Genomic DNA, 21,289 nt, shown 5'->3' with positions numbered 1-21,289 from the left:
TCCTTCGATCTCTTTTTCGGATTCATTGTATAATGCTGGTCTCTTTTTTTTGTTCAGGTAGACTTGATTGTGTGTTCACAATAAAGATTTACAACAAAGAGCATGGATGCCAAGCTAATAGGGAGAGAGCTGCTTCATCACACACAAACCTTTCTCCATTCATACCCCACCCCCAGAAAACACTTACAAGAATATGGGTTGCTGCCCAACCCCAATATTACTCTGAAGAGAACATTTTATTTGAACTGAGGGCATGTTTCTTTGCGGTCTTGTTGCAATCCATAGCATGCCATTAAAATAAATCTTCAATCAGGAAATGGAGAAGGGAGGGTGGGTGAAAGAGTGGGCTAAACACTGCAGAGAATGTTGTGCATTTCTCCTTCCAGACAGGCTTGCCCCGGTTTCACCTTGTTGTACACCTCAACAAGAATTGGGGAAGCAGATTCTAACACTTACCTTCATCGTGCAGCAAAAAGAACAAAAACTCACACCACCCACTGGAGAGCTACGGGTTGCTCCCAACGTCATGTGAAAGCAGTGTTAAAACCCGTGAACGAGAAGCCAGGCAGGGGCAAATTCCTCTTGCGGAAATGGTACAACAAGCAGCTTGCTTGACTTTGAAGTTAACATTGAGTTCCAATAGAAAAAAAAAGGAAACTGAAAGACATTCTTACTCCACCCCTTTCCCAAACTCTTTTCTGCTTGAAAAGGACAGCTTTTGAAATTTGCTGCTTGGTAGATCTGAGCAACCACAAAGACCCATTAACCTTTGAGTTATCAGGCTTCCAATTTCCCTTTATAAGTAGGCCAATCCCAATTCAGAGTAGAAACCATATGGGTCTACTATTTAAACAGCAGTACATTGGAGAATGTCTGCAGGGAATGTCCACAGGAGCCCATTTTAGTGGTTTTCCAGGGTATGCTTTAAAGGCAATTTTCGACTGGGGAAAATCCCTGAGTTTTCCACAACATCAGAGTTTCATGAGCATTGCCAGTTCTGCAAAAGCATTAGTCATCTTTACAGCACAAAAAGACTCTAAGCACCACTTTCCTATGCAAACGCTCTCTCCTGCATGAGAACTCCAACCACATCTTCTCTTTGGTTTTTGGCAGATTGTTGTGATCCACAGCTACACTATATTTTCAAGGCCAGTTATAATAATATTGTGGTATAATTCACCGTTGTGGTATGCTTCATCAGACGCATGTGGTGTACATCCATCAGGCCAGTTTCTCTACACAACAGAAAGGTGTAAAGGGGCAACAGTACAAAGAGAAGATGGATTTAAACAGGATCCTATGGAAGGGAGATACTCCTGACTATGTTAGTCAGGCAAAACATAAATGGGATGAACGTAAGTGGGATGAACTGTGATAAGCAGACACAATAGGAATTTACAGGGGTCGTCTCTAAGCAGTGGGATGTGCAGTAAAAGTGAGATGTTGTAGCTGACATCCTCAATCCAGTGGATGAGTTGATCAAGGGTGTGTTAGGGTTTGTTATTCCTGGCTCCTAATCTGGTAGGGTTGCCAGCCTCCAGGGGATACCTCCAGATCTCCTGGGATTACAGCTGATCTCCAGGTGACAGAGATCAGTTCACCTGGAGAAAATGGCCACTTTGGAAAGTAGACTATATGGCATGCCCCACTGAAGTCCCTTCACCAAATGAGGCATCTCAGTGTGATTTACTTGTTTCAAAACCATTTTTGAAACCCTCATTTATTGCTGACTCTTTTCTGAAGATTTTAAAACTTTGTGCAATATATTGCCTCTCAATTGCCTTCCTTTAATTTCTCTGACATGTATGGCCGCTTCCAACTCTATGATTCTATGATTCTATAATTTTATGTTCCATGATGAGATGCTGATTCTATGTTCTATGATCCTTTCCTCCTTCCCATGAGATGTAAACAAAGAGGTGCTTCATTAAGCTCTACCGCCTATGGTAGCTATTTTTGGTTTCACTCTGAATCCTGTGCCAGATATTTGGAGGTCGTTCTCACCCCCCTGTAAAAATTGTGCAGGTATCCACAGGTTCCCAAATGGTAGGTGAGCCCTGGTAAATTACAGTGTCCCAATGTGGTGCTAATTGAGAAAAAGGAAAATATAAAGAAGAATATGAAATAATCTCTGCATTTTCTTGTTGAAAGGAAGCTGAGATTTTAGATTTTCCGAGACTCTTCTCACTCCATTGAAGGATTTTCTGGAGAAACTTTAGGGGGGTGGGAATTGTTAAGGATGCCCTCCTTCCTGATCAAATTAGTTTCCCCTCTGCTGATGAAACACTGGCAAACATTTTCCTCCCAATTCACATCCATATCCTCTATCATTATCATAGGAGAGTAGCTAATTATTCTTCTTGAAAAGCAATGGAACTGCTGACTCAAGGATTTGGCTTGCCAGTACAGATTTTCCTAGAGGGTACATGCGACATTAAATCAAATGCAATCTGAAATACCGTTCCATATGTAAATTGGACAAAGATGGGTTGCTCTACAAATTTCCATCGTGAGCAGATTTGGGAAAGAAGGCATTTCTTCAAGATCCAGGAAGAGTAACGGTTTCCTCCTTGGCCTCCTCTCTTGAACAGGCTGTCAGTAATAATTCTCAGGTCGACGCTTCCGATGCACGAGAGCGAATTCATTTTAGGATGAGAAGGCATGCTTACTTTGCATCTGACAGCGCAAGTTCTAGACCTCGCCACGGGGAACGCGTCAATTGTTCAGGTGCCACACAACTGTTTCTGTTGCAAAAGGTTATCATAGCTGGTTTGGGAGTAGAGTCCCCCCCCCCCCAGTAAATCCAATTCCCAAGAGGGAGCAGTCTTAGGAGACAAAAGTCTGAGGGAGAGAAGGTCATCCTGAGGGACCAGGAAAGACACTGATGGTCTGCAGAGGAGAGATGGTGGAAATCATGCCTTGGGCTAGTCACTGTCTCTCAGCTTTACCTGATTGTTGTGAAGACAGGAGGGAAACCATGGACTCCTAGTAGGGTTGTCAGAAACCAGGTGGGGCCTGGAAATCTACCAGAATTACAGCGCATCTCCAGACTGCAATTTCCCCTGTAGACAATGGCTGATTTGGGGAGCATGGCATGATACCTTGCTCAAGTGCTCCACCCCTAAACCCCTCTAACCCTGAGTTGCATCCCTATAGATCCAGGAACTTCCTAACCTAAAGTTAGCAACCCTAACTCTTAGTTTCTGGGTGCTTGGGATAGAAATGTAAATAATGGGATGGGGAAAGAATGCAGTGCACAGAGAGAGAGCCATTTTTATCTTGCTAACAGCAAGCCAGTGGGTATGTTTGTGTGATGCTTGGACTAAAGGCCTAAGTAGGCATTATGGTGGCCTTTTTATAAAAGAAGAATTTAACCATTGGACGAGTGCCACAGGGGCATGATCCTGACAAGACCCATGGCATAGCAGGACCAAGTGTTCTGGTCTCCCCAACACCTTTTCAAGCACTGAAACAGCCATGTTGGAAGTGCGGGGTGGCAGGCAGTGTATCAGACTAGAACTAGGGAGACCCCTGGTCACATCCTCTTTGCCACAAAACTAAGGTGACCAGATTGTCCCACTTTTGAAGGGACATCTGGGGGTACCTGGCAAATTGTACTTACGTTGAAATTAAAAATATCTATATTATAATACTATTTTTGCGTTCTATGCATTCTATGAATTAACTTTTCGTTGCTCCATATAGACCAAATTTTTAATCAAGAACTCCCCCGGTCAATGGTGTCCCGCTTTACCAATGTTAAAATCTGGTCACCTTACCCAAAACGTACCTAGTGATTTGGGCCAGTCATTCTCTGTCAGGGTAACTTCTCTTAGAATCATAGAATCATAGAAGAGTTGGAAGGGGCCATACAGGCCATCTAGTCCAACCCCCTGCTCAATGCAGGATCAGCCAAAAGCATCCAAGAAAAGTGTGTATCCAACCTTTGCTTGAAGACTGCCAGTGAGGGGCAGTCACAGCTCTTGCAGTTGCTGGGAGAATAGAATGGCAGGGGGAACAGCCATGTGCATCACCCCCCCCACACACACACAAACTTCTTGGAACACAAGTAGAATAAAATTGCACAGAACAAATACATATCATTAGTTTTATAATTTATGCTTTATTGTTGGATAGTTTTAGGGTGGATTTTTTTTTTGGTATGTTGTACAGTGGCACAGAACGTTGCTTAGAAATGCCTCAATAAATAAACTCTGGCCTGGCTCGTAGGAGACTCTAAGAGGGCTGATTGCTTATAGCAGTGCCTTCATATTGGCAGGCATGTTGCGCTCTGAGCCTAGAGTATGTTTTATTGCATTCTAATCCAGCTCTTGCACTTCATAGCAGAAGACCATTCCAAGGCCTCCCTGGCGTTTGATTTACTATCCCTCGGTGCAGGAAGTGTTTTCAGGTGCGCTCTTAAAGGAGAAGGTTCTTTGAAGCTGTGACGTGGAATTGCCCCCGTCCTTTGAACTTCGCATATCTTGCAGAGCAATCCAAGGAGTCCAAAGGACAGGAGCAATTTCACAGGACAAGTCACAGCGAGTGCTTGCAGACCTGGCAAGAGAACCAGCAATTCAGTTAGGGATTCTGTTGAAGAACTCCACCCACTGTTCCTTCTCCTAACTGTTGTTGACTAGCTCTATTAATGTTCTTTCCTTGATCTCTCCTCTATGGGACTCTGAATACTGCTCAGTGAGGAAGTGAGGACGCTTCTTCTGGGTGTTATCATCTAGCCATGCTATGTGGCAAGTCTCAGGGAACATCATTTCAAGTGGGTTGCCAGTTCTCCCTTCCACCAAATGTCTCAATTGCCCATCACCAATCCAAGTGGTGATTAAGAAGAAGACTTGGTTCTTATATACCACTTTTCTCTACCGGAAGGAGTCTCAAAGCGGCTTACAATCGCCTTTCCTTTCCTTTCCTTTCCCCACAACAGACACCCTGTGAGGGAGGTGAGACTGAGAGAGCCCTGATATTACTGCTGGGTCAGAATTATTCTATCAGTGCTGTGGTGAGCCCAAGGTCACCCTGCTGGTTGCATGTGGAAGAGGAGCGGGGAATCAAACCCAGCTCGCCAGATTAGAAGCTGGGGCACCTAACCACTAAACCAAGCTGATAGGATAATTTTTTTAAATGTTGCTAACCCCTACACTGATATGTCACTTCTGGGCACACCTGGAAGTGACAGTGGGTAGCTCCAGGACTTGTTTACACTCTATGGTTTACCTCTTTAGTTTTAGCAGTCTATGGTGGCTCCTAGAATTACCCATTGTCACTTCATGGCTCATGACAGTTGTACTCTGTGAAGTCAGTATGTCACACACTCCACCATGTCCATCAACTGGGCAACCATAGCACTTGAGGCTGCAGCAAGATTGGGAGGCAAAGTAGTTACACATGATGTACAAAATCCATGGGATCTACCTCTGTCTTTAAAGGTGCCTGGGGGACTGAGAAAGGAAGGGGAACTTGCTGATCAGCACTGGGGATGAGGCAAGGAGGACACAGCAACAATGGCACAACACTGAGGGGGAATTGGAAGCTGCTGGCCCTGAAATCTGCTGCTACAGTCCACCACTTCATCATTACAGGTCCACCTCTGTGGAAGTAACTGGTTTGTGGGAGTGAACCTGGTGTCTGCAAAGCACCCCAGCAGAACAGGCCCTCGGAGACAACATTTACAACTGTTTACACTTGTGAGAAGCAGATCCACTAATCTCTCCCAGATGAATTTGCAAGCACAGCTGCAGCAGAATAATTGATGCTCAGTCCCTCAACACATACATGTTAATGAGATACTCATTTACCCTCTCCCTCCTCAAAATGTCTACATGTCATTCACAGAGAACTAGAAACCTTCCAAAGTTTAAAATGCTCAATGCACCCCTGGGTACCCCAGCATGGTATGGTGTTGGACTAGGTTCAAGGTGTTGGAATATGCAAGATCTGCAGCATGCATAACTGAGCAGAAAATAAAGGGTGCCCTTCAGGGAGCATTGAACGAGATGGATATTTAACACAGAGAGATCGGGTACATTCTGATGATTTTCAAGTTATCCCCTCCCCCCCCCCGAGTCCTGATTGGCTCAACAGGAGACTTCCTGATTCTTTTAGGACACTTCCTCCCTGCTTGCCTGCAGAACAGCTGTTGAACAGAAGAATGACTGCAGACAACAGATAGATAGATAGATAGATAGATAGATAGATAGATAGATAGATAGATAGATAGATAGATAGATAGATAGATAGATAGATAGATAGATAGATAGAGAGAGAGAGAGAGACAGACAGACAGACAGACAGACAGACAGACAGACAGACAGACAGACAGACAGACAGACAGACAGACAGACAGACAGATAGATAGATCCCTCTCCCTCTTTCTACACATAGTTGCTTCTCTTCATAAATAAAACTACTTTATTCTTTAAGCAGCCTGGTGCTCTAGAAGAAGAAGAAGAGTTGGTTCTTATATGCCGTTTTTCCCTACCCGAAGGAGGCTCAAAGCGGCTTACAGTCGCCTTCCCATTCCTCTCCCCACAACAGACACCCTGTGGGGTGGGTGAGGCTGAGAGAGCCCTGTTATTACTGCCCAGTCAGAACAGTTTTATCAGTGCCGTGGCGAGCCCAAGGTCACCCAGCTGGTTGCATGTGGGGGAGCACAGAATCAAACCTGGCATGCCAGATTAGAAGTCCGCACTCCTAACCACTACACCAAACTGACTCTCTACCAAACAAACTCTACTCTTTCAGTATATTCAAACTCTATCAATACTGGGAGACCCGGGTTCAATCCTCACTCTACCACAGAACTCTTATGATGTCACCTTGGGCCAGTTGCAGACTTTTAGCCTAATGCTCCTCAAAATGTTTGTTGTGATGACAAAACAGAAGGGGGAAGAATGCGGCAAGCCACTTACATAGCCAGCCATGTCCAAACAGTTAACTTTCTGCCTAAATGCCCTCCAATATAATGCGTCTTCCAGAAAAGCAGCACGTGAAGGTGAAGGTTTCTCCTACACCCACTTTGGTGCCCCATGCCAAAGAACTGGATATTCCACAGAGAAAGCCAGTCACGAGATCATTGCCCAACGGACTGTCCTGAGAGGAGACTTGACAAGAACATGGCTGTCTGAAGAGCTCGGCTTCTCTACAGAAGTCCACTGGGATATACTGTTCGAGCAGCTAGATAGGCCTCGAAAATTCCATTCTCAAGGCCCAATCAAGAAGGCTTGTTGATTCATGTGCAATGGAAGGTTCTCTAGAGCAAAAAAAATAGAGCAATCATGTCCGATCCCCCCAGGGCCAGGGTTATGGTCTGTGGCTGCTTTTGAAAACTTGCCAAGCAAGAGATAACTCTGCAGAAGGCTTTGTAGTGACAACAGCCACCTCATGGGGTTTGGCTCCATTTCCCTTTCAGTTTGCTGACCGTGAACTTTTCCTGAGTACCTCCATTACTGCTACAACCACCCGTGAATAATGATTTATTGGCCTAAATTGGAGCAGGGTTGGGTCGTTTCCAGAAACCTAATTTAATTTCTTTTCTGTCACATCCCGCATTTGCATCTGGAAACGAGCAGTGCCTTCTTCTGGAGCTGGGCGTGCTGGAAGAATTGCCACCAAAAAGCATCTTTTGAGAAAAATTGCATTTTCATTCGATGACTGTCTTAAAAGATTTAAGTCCGGCCGCATCAGCAGCCTCTTTAACTCCAGCATTCATCAGTTAGCATATCTATTATTGGTTGTGACTGATAGCCATAAAAAATGTTTTTAACCCTAAGATTTAGTAATAATGGAGATCTTCACGCAGATTAAGCGTTCCTTTCAGATCAATGATCCCCAGCAAACACCAATGGGTACCATGCTGATCTCTGTGCTGGTTGGTGCTCACTTGCTTTTTCCTCAAGGTATCTCTTACCCCAAACAAAGCACTGGCTTTCTTCCACTTCGTGGGATCAGGAAGTATTTGAAAAGAGCCCTGCAGGCATCGCTTTTGCAGGTGCAGGGAGCACCGGAACAGAAAGAGCTGTGCCATCACAGAAAGATGCTTAATTTGAAGCCTCCTAATACTCTGCCACCATTTTGTGACTGGGCCCAGGCTCCACGGCAACGATTCTTGTGGCACTCATTTCCCAAAACCCAGGGCCATTTCGCACGGCTTCAAAGTAGCAGAATGGTTGCTATTTGGAAACGCTACTAATTTGCCATAACCCACGACGTCGTAGACAATCTGCAACAATCCTGAAACCAATCAGCAAAAAGCGCTTCGTTGTGGCGCTTTCAGGGGAATCCAGAAAAGTGGATTCACCCTCCGGATAGCGATACACTCCTGCAACCAATCTGCAACAGTAGCGCTAAAGACCTGTGCGTTACCATTGTTGCTGGTTCTTCAAAGTCCCTCCCCCTGGCTCTCTCCTCCAAACTTCCGGCGAAGCGATCGCCATTTTTTTTTCTCCGAGCGAGCGGGGATAAACGCACCGGCGAGCCTCTTTCTATTTAGAGGCTTCCCTGGCTTCAGTCCTTCACCTTTAGTCACTAAGCACAAACCACTGAAAAGCCCGTTTGCTGAAATAAAGTCCCTTTATTTTTTACAAATAAATTCAGCCGAAAATCGTGCCCGTGAGAGGGGGGGGGGATTTTTTTTTTATCACTCGAGGCAGCGTGCAAACGATCATACAATCAAACGACAGCTCACATTAGGCAGCTGGATGGGTCTCTCCATAGCAACGAATCTACCTAGATTCGTTGCTATGGGTCGTTTTTTTTTTAAAAAAAACCTTTCTTAAAGGGAAAGGGGCTGTTTGGGAGCATGCTAACGGCTGCCCATTGGCTGCTTGACGGCCAGGGGCGGGACGAGCTTGGCAATAGCGCTTCCTTTCTAGCGATTTCTGCCGAGACCGGAAGCCTGTGGGAAACGCTAAAAAACGCAACTGATTCCACTACAAAGGCAGGTATGCATAACGACGAATTCCACTATTTTAAATGGCGATTTTTCATTCCGCAAACAATTTGCAACAAAGATCCCTGTGCGAAAAGGCCCCCAGATTCAATAAGTTTGGGGTTATCCTAGATCAGGAGTAGTCAAACTGCGGCCCTCCAGATGTCCTTGGACTACAATTCCCAGGAGCCCCCTGCCAGCGTTCGCTGGCAGGGGGCTCCTGGGAATTGTAGTCCACAGACATCTGGAGGGCCGCAGTTTGACTACCCCTGGCCTAGATCTTCATAAAGGTAACAGGTTTCTCTGGGACACTGAGTACACTTGGCCGTCTTCCTATTCATATCCTCCTGAAAGTGATTCAAATGAGTAGCCGTGTTGGTCTGAAGTAGCACAATAAAATCAGAGCCCTGTAGCACTTTTAAGACCAACAAAGATTTATTCAAGGCGTGAGCTTTTGAGTGCAAGCACTAAGGATATTCTTAGTCTGAGGAAGAGTGCTTGCACTCGAAAGCTCACGCCTTGAATAAATCTTTGTTGGTCTTAAAGGTGCTACCGGACTCTGGATAGAGCAAGCTTTTTCAACCTTTTGACTGTGGAGGAACCCCTGAAATATTTTTCAGACTTCAAGGAACCCCAGAAGTGGTGACATGACCCTTGAGAGAAGTGGATGCACGAGTCAACCAATCAATTGATCGTTTACTGCTTTCATTGTAGAGAAGGAGAATAGGCCTGTAGAGCAAGAGAGGAAGTGGATTCCAGTGACATCTAGTGATGTCAGTGGCCGTCTGAACTTCCAGGAAAGGCCGTGTAACCCCTGAGGGGCTCTCACATAATCACAGGGTTCACCAGAGCTCTGGTTGGGAATCCCTAGGTTAGAGTGTCAGAGCAGTATCTGGGAGAACCAGGTTCAGATCTGCACACCGCCATGCAGGCTGCCTTGGGTGACCTTGGGCCAGTCACACACCCTGGGTCTCTCACAGGATAGTTGGGTGAAATGGAAGTGGGATATAAACAAAGTGAAATAAACAAAACTAAGAACTATTTAAAAACATGGGATCAACCAAAGTCTGAAGTCCATTATGAATTGTATAATTCAGAAAGCATTTTTTTTCTTCATTCCACCTAGGAATGGAACATTCTCTAAATTTTTGGGGTTTGGCAATGCAACCGACTTGTGTCCGGCTGTCATGTGCATACGTACAAATGGGAAAGGGGAGAGAAAACAAACAGAAGCCATGTTTGCTGTAATGAGCTTGCCATTATTGTTGGCTCGCAGATTGTAACAGTAGTTACACGTACAAATTTGTCACAGACTACATGAACTCTGCAGTTGTAATCTATCATATGACATATAAATCTCCCTTAAATAATGGGTTATTTGTTGTTCCTAGGCAGCTGTGTTTACTACTATGTCTGCCTCCAGTGATACATTATTGGAGGTAAAAGCATGATAGATTTCATTTTGTTCATGCTACTTTGTCATCTGGGGGTTCCATCAATGAGGAGGTTCTACCACATTGCAGTTTTCATACTCTGGTGGTAGATACTCGCTACTTATTGCCCTGTGTACTTAGAACTCTTTCAGTTCTAAATAAAGTTGCAATCCCTAGCAATCCTCTTCCTTGAATAGGGAACTCATTGAACTTACCTGGAGGTGGTGAGCTCCGCCTCACTGGCAGACTTCAAGCAAAGGTTGGATACACACTTTTCTTGGATGCTTTAGGATGCTTTGGACTGATCCTGCATTGAGCATTTAAAAAAAAATCATTTGGAAGCACATTATCCCTGACTGTCCATGTTTCTTGGATAAGAGAAAATGCTGTTCAAACAAACTTATGAAGATGAGATGCCTCCAATGGTAACGAGATTGAAATTTTACTTACAAAAATAGAAGCACATCATACATGACATATTCATTTGGTTACATTTAACTTATCGTGAACAGATTAGCTTCAGAAAGGTTAACCTCCTACAGCTCCAAGCCCAGGCAAGGCAGAGAAAAGGGGAGGTCATGTAGAAGATGAAACAAAAGGCAAGGAAAAGCCAAAGAGGCTCAACATCTAAGGGATGAAAGGGTGGAGCCAACTGCCAATTATCTTAACCCTTCCTCTCCCAGATCCTCTTGCATGCAGAGTCACAATATCCACCATACAATCATTGTTCTAGTAAACACACAAACACACACACACAATCTCTATATAAGTGCTGAGAGCCAGTTTGGTGTTGAGAGCCAGTTTGGTGTAGTGGTTAGGAGGAGTGCAGACTTATAATCTGGTTCATTTCTGCACTCCCCCACATGCAGCCAGCTGGGTGACCTTGGGCTCGCCAGGGCACTGATAAAGCTGTTCCAACCGAGCAGTAATATCAGGGCTCTCTCAGCCTCACCCACCTCACAGGGTGTCTGTTGTGGGGAAAGGAAAGGGATGGTGACTGTAAGCTGCTTTGAGCCTCCTTCGGGTAGAGAAAAGCGGCATATAAGAACCAACTCTTCTTCTATGTCACCATAGTAACCACCACCTTGTCATACTACCTTTCTGTGTGTGTGTGTCTGCTGCAAAGAACAGCTTCTTCAAAAATTAAACTGACACCTTGTTGCTCAGTTCTCAGCCTCCGGGAAGGTTGAGGGAGTGAGGGAGCAGTTTAATTTTGTTTTATATCCAGCACAATTGTTTGAGGAGCAAAACAGAGTGTTGTTCCCTTGTCTTCAGGGAGCTGTTCCAAGGTTAGTTCTTTATCAGGCAAAGAGAAGAAGTCGCAATTTTACAAAATGTGAGTAGGAAAATTGGAAAGGGACTCTCTCTGACGTGTCTTTTCAAAGGACATGTAATACCAGCGTAATGGACATAGCGTGGCTCAAAGAATCCTGGGAACTGAATTTGGGACAGGGCGTGTTGTGCGTTTTATGTTCACAGAAGGGCCACTTGCCCCTTTTAGAACCTTTGCTCCTAAGGTAGCTTGGAGATAGGAAATGGACCATATGAAATTGCCTTATTCTGAACCAGACGGATAGTTTCTCAGCACTGTCTATTCTGACTGGCTCTAAGATTTTGGTGGGGACAAAGGACCTTCCCAAAATCTCTTACCTGAGATTCTCTAACTGGAAATGCCAGGGGCTCATCCTGTGACCCACATAAACATACAAAATGTGACACATTAATAGTGCAGTTATAACCTCAAAATTAAATGGGTAAAAAGACGAAAAAGAAAAGTTGGTTTTACATAACACGCTTTTCTCTACCATAATGTGTCTCAAATCAGCTTACAATCACATTCCCTTCCCCTCCCAGCAACATGCACAACATGTGTGTTACCCTCCTTTCCCACAAAGACATTGTTTTATTTATTTATTTACATTTGCATTTATTCTCCGTACTTTCTTCGGAGACTCATTCAACTAATGGCCGACCTCCCCCAGGAAGCGGCTGCCCCAATGGATGCAACTGAAGCCTGAAAAAGTCATTCTTCGTTCCAATTCTGAAGTGGTTGGCAATTAAGCTAATGGGATATGAGACATCAAAAACATGAGATCGGTGACCCCCACTTACCCTCCCCTAAACTATCGCTTCTCCTAACCTCAAAACAGGCATAATCTCGTGACTCTTCATAGAAGGGAAGAAGCTTTGTCCCATTCCCAATCATTTTAGCTTGTTTGTCCTGTATTTATTTTGCTCTGCAATAGTTCCAGGGTTGACTTAAACATGCTTGCTTGTGTGAACCAGGTCTGCAAAACAAATCTGTGTAAGCCTGCATAGGATTACTTTCATGCTGAACCAAGGATGTACCAAGGACACTTTCCTGAGAAGTGAGTCCCACTGAATACAATAGGACTTCTGGATCGATCAGCCACCAATAGATTTGCTCCCCAAATACTTGCATTCCATAGACCAGCGGTAGTCAAACTGTGGCCCTCCAGATGTCCATGGCAGCACTTGCTGACAAGGGCCCACAGGAATTGTAGTCCATGGACACCTGGAGAGCCACAGTTTGGCTATCCCTAGAAGGTACCAAGGGCCCAATAGGTACCATGCTGGGGACCCCTGGTCTAGTGTAAAAGGATAGTTAATAAGATTGCATTTTATAGCCTCTTCGGCCTCCTCATTATTGATTTGTGATATTCTGGTTTTGTGTCTCTCGATTTCATACTCTGTCGCTGTTGTGTCTTTAAGACTGGTTGTATGCTACTTTGAAACTCAAAAACAGGAAATACATTTTTAAACAAGAGGGGGGAAAGTGACTGTTTTCAATGAACATTTTACTTGGCTGCCAAAATTTCTTTCTTGGGCGGTTAGGCAGCCAATGCGATTTATCCAGTGGTAGTTAGGTAACGTTAGATTCCAGAAGCAATGCTCTTCTAGAAGTCTGCCTTTAGATGGCATTTCAGTTGTGAATCTACAATTGGCTTTTGCAGGGGCCCCATATTTCTACTCCAAAGATCCAGCAGGATATATTAATTAAAGTATTTGGACAAGGGAGACCCAGGTTTGAATCCTTACTCTGCCATAGAAGTTCACCTTGGTCCAGTCCTGCTCTCACTCAGTCTATCCTACAGGGTTGATGTGAGGATAAAAAAGGAGGAGAGGGCAATGATATTGTAAGCCACTTAGAGCAGAGGTAGTCAACCTGTGGTCCTCCAGATGTTCATGGACTACAATTCGCATGAGCCCCTGCCAGCAAATGCTGGCAGGGGCTCATGGGAATTGTAGTCCATGGACATCTGAAGGACCACAGGTTGACTACCCCTGACTTAGAGTCCCCACGTGAAAGAATAGAAAGGTCTCAATCAATTAATCAGTTAATCAAGGACAGCCCTAATGTCACCTAACGTCATCCATTCAAGTTCTCCAGGTCCACTAATAGCCAGCATTGTACAGTCCGTACCAAAGTGATTGTGTCTGTGTTCATACTGAAACACAGGTGTTCAGGAAGTAAACAGCGATGACACTTTGCAAAATCATGTTGGTTTCACAGTTAGCTAGGCGGCACAATCTTCTCCACGTGGACTTCCAAATCCTGTTCATCTGGTTCTCAAACTGTCATCTTCGTTTGCAAATAGAAAATTTCCAGAAATGTTACAATCAAAATAAACAAGGTGGGGGGAGACCCTATTATGAAGCCCACAGAATAAGCTTTTGGCACATCTTAACCCACATTTTGGGAGGATGTTTGATACATTCCTCTAAATTGAAACCTCCAGAGCTAATTTTGCAAGCATTCCAATACGCTCAAAGCCAAACACAAGAATCAAAACTTCATGTACAGCAACTGATGGGAAAGATTACATACAAATCTTGGTTCAGTAATATTGAAAGCTTTATCTATTGTTTGTGTGGGTTCACCACCATCACCCCCCCCCCCCAAAAAAAAATTATTGGAGAAATTTCTGATCAATCGTCCCCAAGATATCTGAGAAGATGCCATCTTTAATTAGACTGGATTATGAGTTTTGCCCTTTGGTAGAACAGGGGCTCTTATCAAGCTATGAATGACTTCGTCAATCTCTAGGAAATACAAAAGCTGTGGATGCTTATCGTGGCCCAGAGTAATAAGGCAACTGCATATATCTGCAATTTCATTTCCTTACAATCTGAGATCCATTTGTCCCATTGAATGGCTGTCTATTTCTTTGAGAATACAATTTCTGATCATTCTTGAGCTAAATGACTGACACTCTGCACGGGGCAGAGGGAGAGATGGTGGAGACAATGCATCTCTGGATACGCTTTGATGGCCAGCTTCTGAGCCCTTTTCAGCCATTATCGACGAGATCGAGAAGGTAAACTGGAATCCTGGTCTTGTAAATTTCCTTTCTGGGACCAGAGTCCATGTTGCAACACAGCAATGTAGACATTCCCCATTGGACATGGCAGGGAAGACCTGAGGGGTGGGGTGCTGTTTGTGTTCACTCAAATGCCTCATGTGTGTTCCTTTCACAGAACATGGACGGGTTGGGCCATCTCGGATTCCCCCACTGCATTGACGCCACGGGCGGGTGCCACATCCCCATACGCATGAAGGTGGAACGCTCTCAGAATGTAGTAACCATGAAAAATAGACTATTCAGCCAGAAGGAAACCACTGCAATAGCAGCAAGGAGGCAGTTCCTCTCCTGGACTCGCTCTTCTTCGCTGGCAGCATTAGCTACTTCAGGCCAAGTGAATAAATAATTGCATCTGTGCTAGGAACCAATATCCTAGGGAAGAGAATCAAGGTCTTCCATTTCCCCTCCCCTCCCACCCTTTCTTCATAATAGTAAGGGAAGATTAAATGGAACCGAAAGGGGAGAACAGTTAAAAATCAATAACAGGACCAAGAAAAAAAGGCATTGTAAACTCTGAGGAATTGGACAATTAAGTGTGGAATTCTTGGACAAATGACATCTTGGAGGCCAATTTTTATAAAAGCTTGGACACTTCTGTGAATAATGAGAGTGTCCAGGAAGGCTTAATAAACAGCCATCCTGTATTGCTTTGGCACTTAAAACTTGTTTCTTATTATTTTTTTATATGCATCTTATTTGTTGTGTGACAGTCAAGTGCATACCAAAGCAGTTTCCAAACATAATTCTTCGTTCCAGTCTCTCACCCATTGCTGGTGAAATTGTGTTACAGTAACAGCACAGGTACCCATTTCATTGGGCTCCTTTCGACCTATGGAGCCTTCTGTAGCCTTGGCAATGTAGATGTCCAGTCCACAGCTCCTGTCCCTATGTAAACTATGCTCCTGTACCTATGCTAACAAGCCATTGTGTTGATTCTGCCAGGTATCCAGCATTGACCGAGGCCAACAAAGCAGGAAATTCCAGATTCTGCTGGCTGCTGCTCTGGAGCATCCAGTCTTTCCCAGTCACCTACTCAAATTATTTACATTGTATATTAAAGTATTAGTGTTCAGCATTTTTATAGAAATAGCTCCACGGCCATTAACATCATAATAAAAATTCATGGTTAAAGATGCTGGCAAGGATTCAGCCACCTATGGATTCTGTGGCATGCAACTTGCCTTCTTTCCCCTCTTTCTCCCGTAGGGCAAACCAGATGGGCAAACCAAGGAACAAAACACTGAGTTGAGGCTCCAAAACAAACTGTGATAAATTTGTTTATTCAAAGAAATGGCTGAAAGCCACACTGGTTGAATTGGTTTTTCAATGGACTTCCCCAGCATCCAATATCCAAAAGCAATGAAAAAAAATAAAATTCCAGAGTACCATGTAATTCTGTTGTTTGAAATCCCTTGTGGGGGGACCTGGTCTACTAACATTACATTGTTAGTAGTCTAGAGCAGTGGTCCCCAACCCCCGGTCCAGGGAACGGTGCCGGTCCGTGGATCAGTCGGTACCGGGCCGCGGCTCCTCCTTGTCCTCCTCCCTGGCTGCTGCCTCAGGGGCTGCCCTGCCACTCTGCTGCCGGTTCACCTTTGGTGCTCTCCAGCGGCCGCAATGACTGGGGCTCCCCCTCGGCACAGCACGGCACAGCTACTGCTGGCAGCGCCCCCCAGCGGGTGGCGGGAAGTCAGGGGCGCCGGCGAGAAAGCAAGTGGAGCAGGGACTCGGGCAGCGGCAGCGATGTCCCTGGGCAGAAGACTACCCCCCCCTGCTGGGCCTCAGTAAAATTGTCAAGCGTTGACCGGTCCCCAGTGATAAAAAGGTTGGGGACCACTGGTCCAGAGTATCCTTTGATGGCACTTTCTACCATCAGCAACAGATGTGAAAGACTTCTGCCTGAGATCCTGCAGTGCTTCTGCCTGTCTGAGCAGACAATACCGATCAATAGCCTGACTCAGCAAAAGGCACTTTCATCTGCGGTCGAAAGACCGGATCCTTTCCCTGAAGTATCCCTGCAGCAGACCATTTCCTTGCATTTGCCATTTGAATCATGGTGAAAAAGGAAGCGGATAGAGGAGAACAAAATCCAGTCCATGCAATCCTGGCAAGTGATGTATCTGAGCAGAAGCGTCTGTTGGCTGAGCAAGCATAATTATGAATGATGGCAAGGGACAAATCATTGGTTACAAAACGAGGCAAAGCATTCCCTTTCTTTCTTTTCAGGCAGCTATTTCCGCCTAGTCGATGCTTAGCTTCTGCTCCGCCAAATGCCTCTCTAATTATTTGCCTGTTCAGTGTAGTACTTTTTAGACATGTTGTGATGTTCTGATTTAAATATATTTGTGCAAGCTGCCATGATTAGTTTCCTAGGGGACTATGTTATCATTTCACAAAGGAATACCCATATCAGTAAAATGTCTCCCCCTGGGTAATGTTATCTAGCTATAAAGTCTCATGGATTTTTTTTAGAAGTAGACATCCTCAGTTATCAAGGCAGAGGGTCGGACTGAAAAGTGCACCACAAATCAATTTGGTTCTGAGATAAGACACAAGGAGCTGCCTTATACTGAATAAGGCCGTCAATCCACCGAGATCAGTATTGTTGACTCAGATTGGCAGTGACACTCTGGGGTTTCTAGAAGAGGTCTTCCACACCACCGCCTGGTCCTTTAAATTGGAGCTGCCAGGTATTGCATTGGGGACTTTGAACATACCAAGTCAATGGTCTAATGCTGATGCCCTCTCCAAGCACTAAGCCATAAATTGTGGTCACCATACTTTGTCTTTCTAAGTATCCAACCAGGGATGTCTTATACTTTCTGGTGAATATATTCAATAAGTGGACACAGAATGATTAGCTGGCACAATCTCCTATGAAACTGAATCTGTTCACCTGGGTACCTTGAATCCTTATTCCCTTACCTTGTGGGCTTCTGTATTTGTGCACCAGCTGAGATGATTCTACCTCAGATTAAAAATGGTCAGGTCAGGTAATGAAATGAGGTAAGCAGGAAACTACACCTCCCATAAGGCTGTGTGAAATTGGTGCCCAAAGGAAATTAACACCAAGAGGACAACTCCAAACACTGGGGCTTATTTATCATTACTGACTGATGGAGGCATTATTAGCTTCATTCCCTTGCAACAGCCTACCTCAAACGGACACTCAACACATCCATCATTACAGGAGCAGAGATTCATTTTGGTTTGGACCCGAATGGAATGCAAAATTCTGTTAGACCATCCATCATTAGGACAATCTTCTGGCATGCCTTGGCAGGTCGCATGGCCCAGTCTCTTGTTCAGTAGCCAGCTGCCATCGCCAGTACGATGGCCAGACCCTTGCTTCGCTGGAGATTCGGAAGGAAAGAAGAAGCTCAAATGGTCTAGCAGGCTTTATTTGAAACTCATCTCCCCAAGGGAACCAGAAAGCACACTTGAAAGTCTATTTATGTCAAAAATTTAAGTATGGTCTCTTTGCTATTTTTAATTCACTCTTTTTTCCCCCCAGCAGTTATTCTACTGGGAAATGTTTATGCAAATTTTATTGCTATTCATAATATTTGGTCCTGGCAACTCCATGGTGGGAAGCAGAAACTGGAAATAGGCCCTAAAATTTATTTGCAGTTTCAGAAGAGGAACGGTCACTAATAGAACAGAACCAAAATTCATCTTTGTCTTTTCACCAAATTCTAATTCTGGGATCATAGAATCATAGAATCATAGAGTTGGAAGGGGCCATACAGGCCATCTAGTCCAACCCCCTGCTCAACGCAGGATCAGCCCTAAGCATCCTAAATGTTCTTTGGCATTCCATTGGAATGTGGAACTTACACGACCAATACAATAGCCAAATGGATCATCTGAAAATATCAGAAGGCATTCCTAGGGGTAAATCTCAGGATAAGCAGATAGTTGGATCTTACTCTAAGGAAAGGATCACATTATTGAGAAGGGGCTACAGTTCAGTGGCCAAGCCTCTGGTTTGGATGCAGAATACCCAGTGTTCACTCTCTTGTATCTCCAGAAAAAAAGGATCAAGTGGGTGAAGAATGTTACGTTTTTATATCCCATTTTCCCCTGCCTGAAGGAGTCTTGCCTTCCCTTCTTCTCCTCCCCACAAAGGGCACCTTGTGAAGTAGATGTGGTTGGGAGAGAGAGAGCAAACTCTGAGATAATTGTGGATGGCTCAAGGTCACCAAGCAGGCTTCATGTGGTGGAGTGGGGAATCATTCCTGGTTCTTCAGATCCGAGTCTTCCACTCTTAACCACTACACTACACTGGCAGGTAGTAGGTTTTGACCTTCATGAACCTCTTTGTTGACCTCTGGGGGCATCTCTTCAGCCACTGCAGACACACGATGTTGGACCATGGGTGCAATCTAGCCAAGGTATTATGTTCGGGACTCCTCCGAGAGGTTTTACCAGCCTTATCAAAACTGCCAGAAATGATGTTGGGGGGGGATTTGCTACATTTGCTCTTCTATATTCATTTCTCTGTTGACTCTAGAATCCTATTTGGGAGCGGAAGTTTGCGACTGCCTCATTTCCAAGGCTGCCAGCTCAGGTTTATGTTGTCAACACAGGAACAGCCTTGCCTGCAGTGAGATTGGCCCTAAAGTAGGTCAGTACATGACATGCTGTTCTACTAGTAGCCTCTTGTTTCTGCCTCTCTCTTTCCAAATTTCTCCTGTTGAAAAAGGAATGTGTGCTGGATCGATTGCAGGGGGAGGGCGGGAGAGCATACCAAAAGGCATTTGGAGATCGTTTAGGTAAACATGTTGCAGTGTTAGACATTCTCTTGCATGGAAGCCCTGATTCCAAACACAACAACAGAAGAAATATCGCTCTTTTATTATTCTCTAGAACAAACATGAGCGAGAGAGATTGCTTTCATGCTCTGCTGTATTGGAGGCATGTGCAATGAGAGACTGGTTTCACAGGGACCGTTTATGCACTGGGAACTTTACTGCCCCAGCTTGCGTGCAGGAGCACAAATAGGGGGTGGATAAGGTGCACTGGCCGAAATGCGCCCCCGTGTGGGTGCAGGAAGAGGTAGGACAACCTGCCATGACTAAAACTCCAGCCTGCAGCCCAGCATGAAACCTCCAGTGCATAAACGGTCAGGGAGCTGGCCGCAGTGGGCCTACCAGGGAAAAAAGTCAAGGGCAGGAAAATGTCCTTAGGACTACCACCATCATGTATGCCACAGACCCATGCAGGCATATCCATCCCAGTTTACTCCCCAGTGTAATGTGATTACATATTTCAGCTCTAAGTATCTTCTGGATAAACGGGGACAATGGTGGCACATTAATACCCTGAAGATGGCCATGTGACAGTTCCCATTTGTGGGCTCAGGACCAGGGGTCTTAAACTAGATGGATGGATGGACAACTTTCAGGCAGGGGTGCCATGAATCCTTACTGCACGGCTTACAGTGGAATGAATATGTATTTTAAATGGATTTTCATTATGAATACCCTGATTTTTTTTTCCTCTGTTGGGGACCCAGGGCATCTTACAACATTATTTTGCCCTCTCCTAGTTCACCCTTGCCCTGATCTGGGTGGCCCAAGCTAGGTCAAGCTCATCAGATCTCAGAAGCTAAGCAGGGTTGGCCCCACTTAGCACTAGGATGGGAGGCCGCCAAGGAAGACCAGGGTTGCTACACAGAAGCAGGCAATGGCAAACCACGTTTATACCCAGTACAAAGCTTGGTAGGGATGTGATGTTATAGAGTCCCCCCAGCAAAGTGGACATTTCCTCCAGAGGAACTGATCTCTACTGTCTTGGAGATGTGGACATTTGGTAGAACATCAGACCTCACCTTGGACCCCACATCAGGCCACCAACAGAAACCCCTCTGGCCCCTCCCCAGGGAGATAAATCAGTCCCCACACAGGACATAAAATAGAAGGTGGTTAGGATTAGATTGAAATTTTGCATTTATAGTTATAAGATTTTATTATTATTTCTATGGTTTTTAAATGTTGTAAACTGAGTTAACAGGGATGTGTGAGTATATAAATAAAATATGTATTTATTTATTTTGGTGATCCTATGCAATAGGAGAAGGGATACCTGGTTCAGTCCTTCAAAACCCTAAGCCTTCAAAATCCGTAACTGACCTGAAATGGAACAGAAAAGGGCTCTTGGAGGACTGCAGAGGCTATTTGGGTGATGTTGTAACATTCCCATTGGGCCAAGATTCAGTGGCTCCAATTTTTGCTGCTATCGTCTCCATCACGGTCTTTGGAGCACCATCTTCCAGAAAGTATCTCTTCCACAATGTCAATACCCAGTTCTGGCTTTCCTCCACTTCAATGGAAGATGATCCACTTCACAAGTGTGTAGGAGGCATCACCTTTGGGTCTTCAAAGAGCAACCATACAGAAACAGGAAGGTGCTTGGTTTGGAACCTCCCAAAATTTTGTGAGTGGTCCCAATCTTTAGGCTGCCATTTTGTCATTGGCCACCCCTACCTTCTCATATACATCTACCTTGCTAGCCAGTTCATGGTGATA

Source organism: Paroedura picta, chromosome 14, assembly GCF_049243985.1.
Source record: "Paroedura picta isolate Pp20150507F chromosome 14, Ppicta_v3.0, whole genome shotgun sequence".
Classification (NCBI taxonomy): Eukaryota; Metazoa; Chordata; class Lepidosauria; order Squamata; family Gekkonidae; genus Paroedura; species Paroedura picta.
This window is presented reverse-complemented; position numbering follows the sequence as displayed.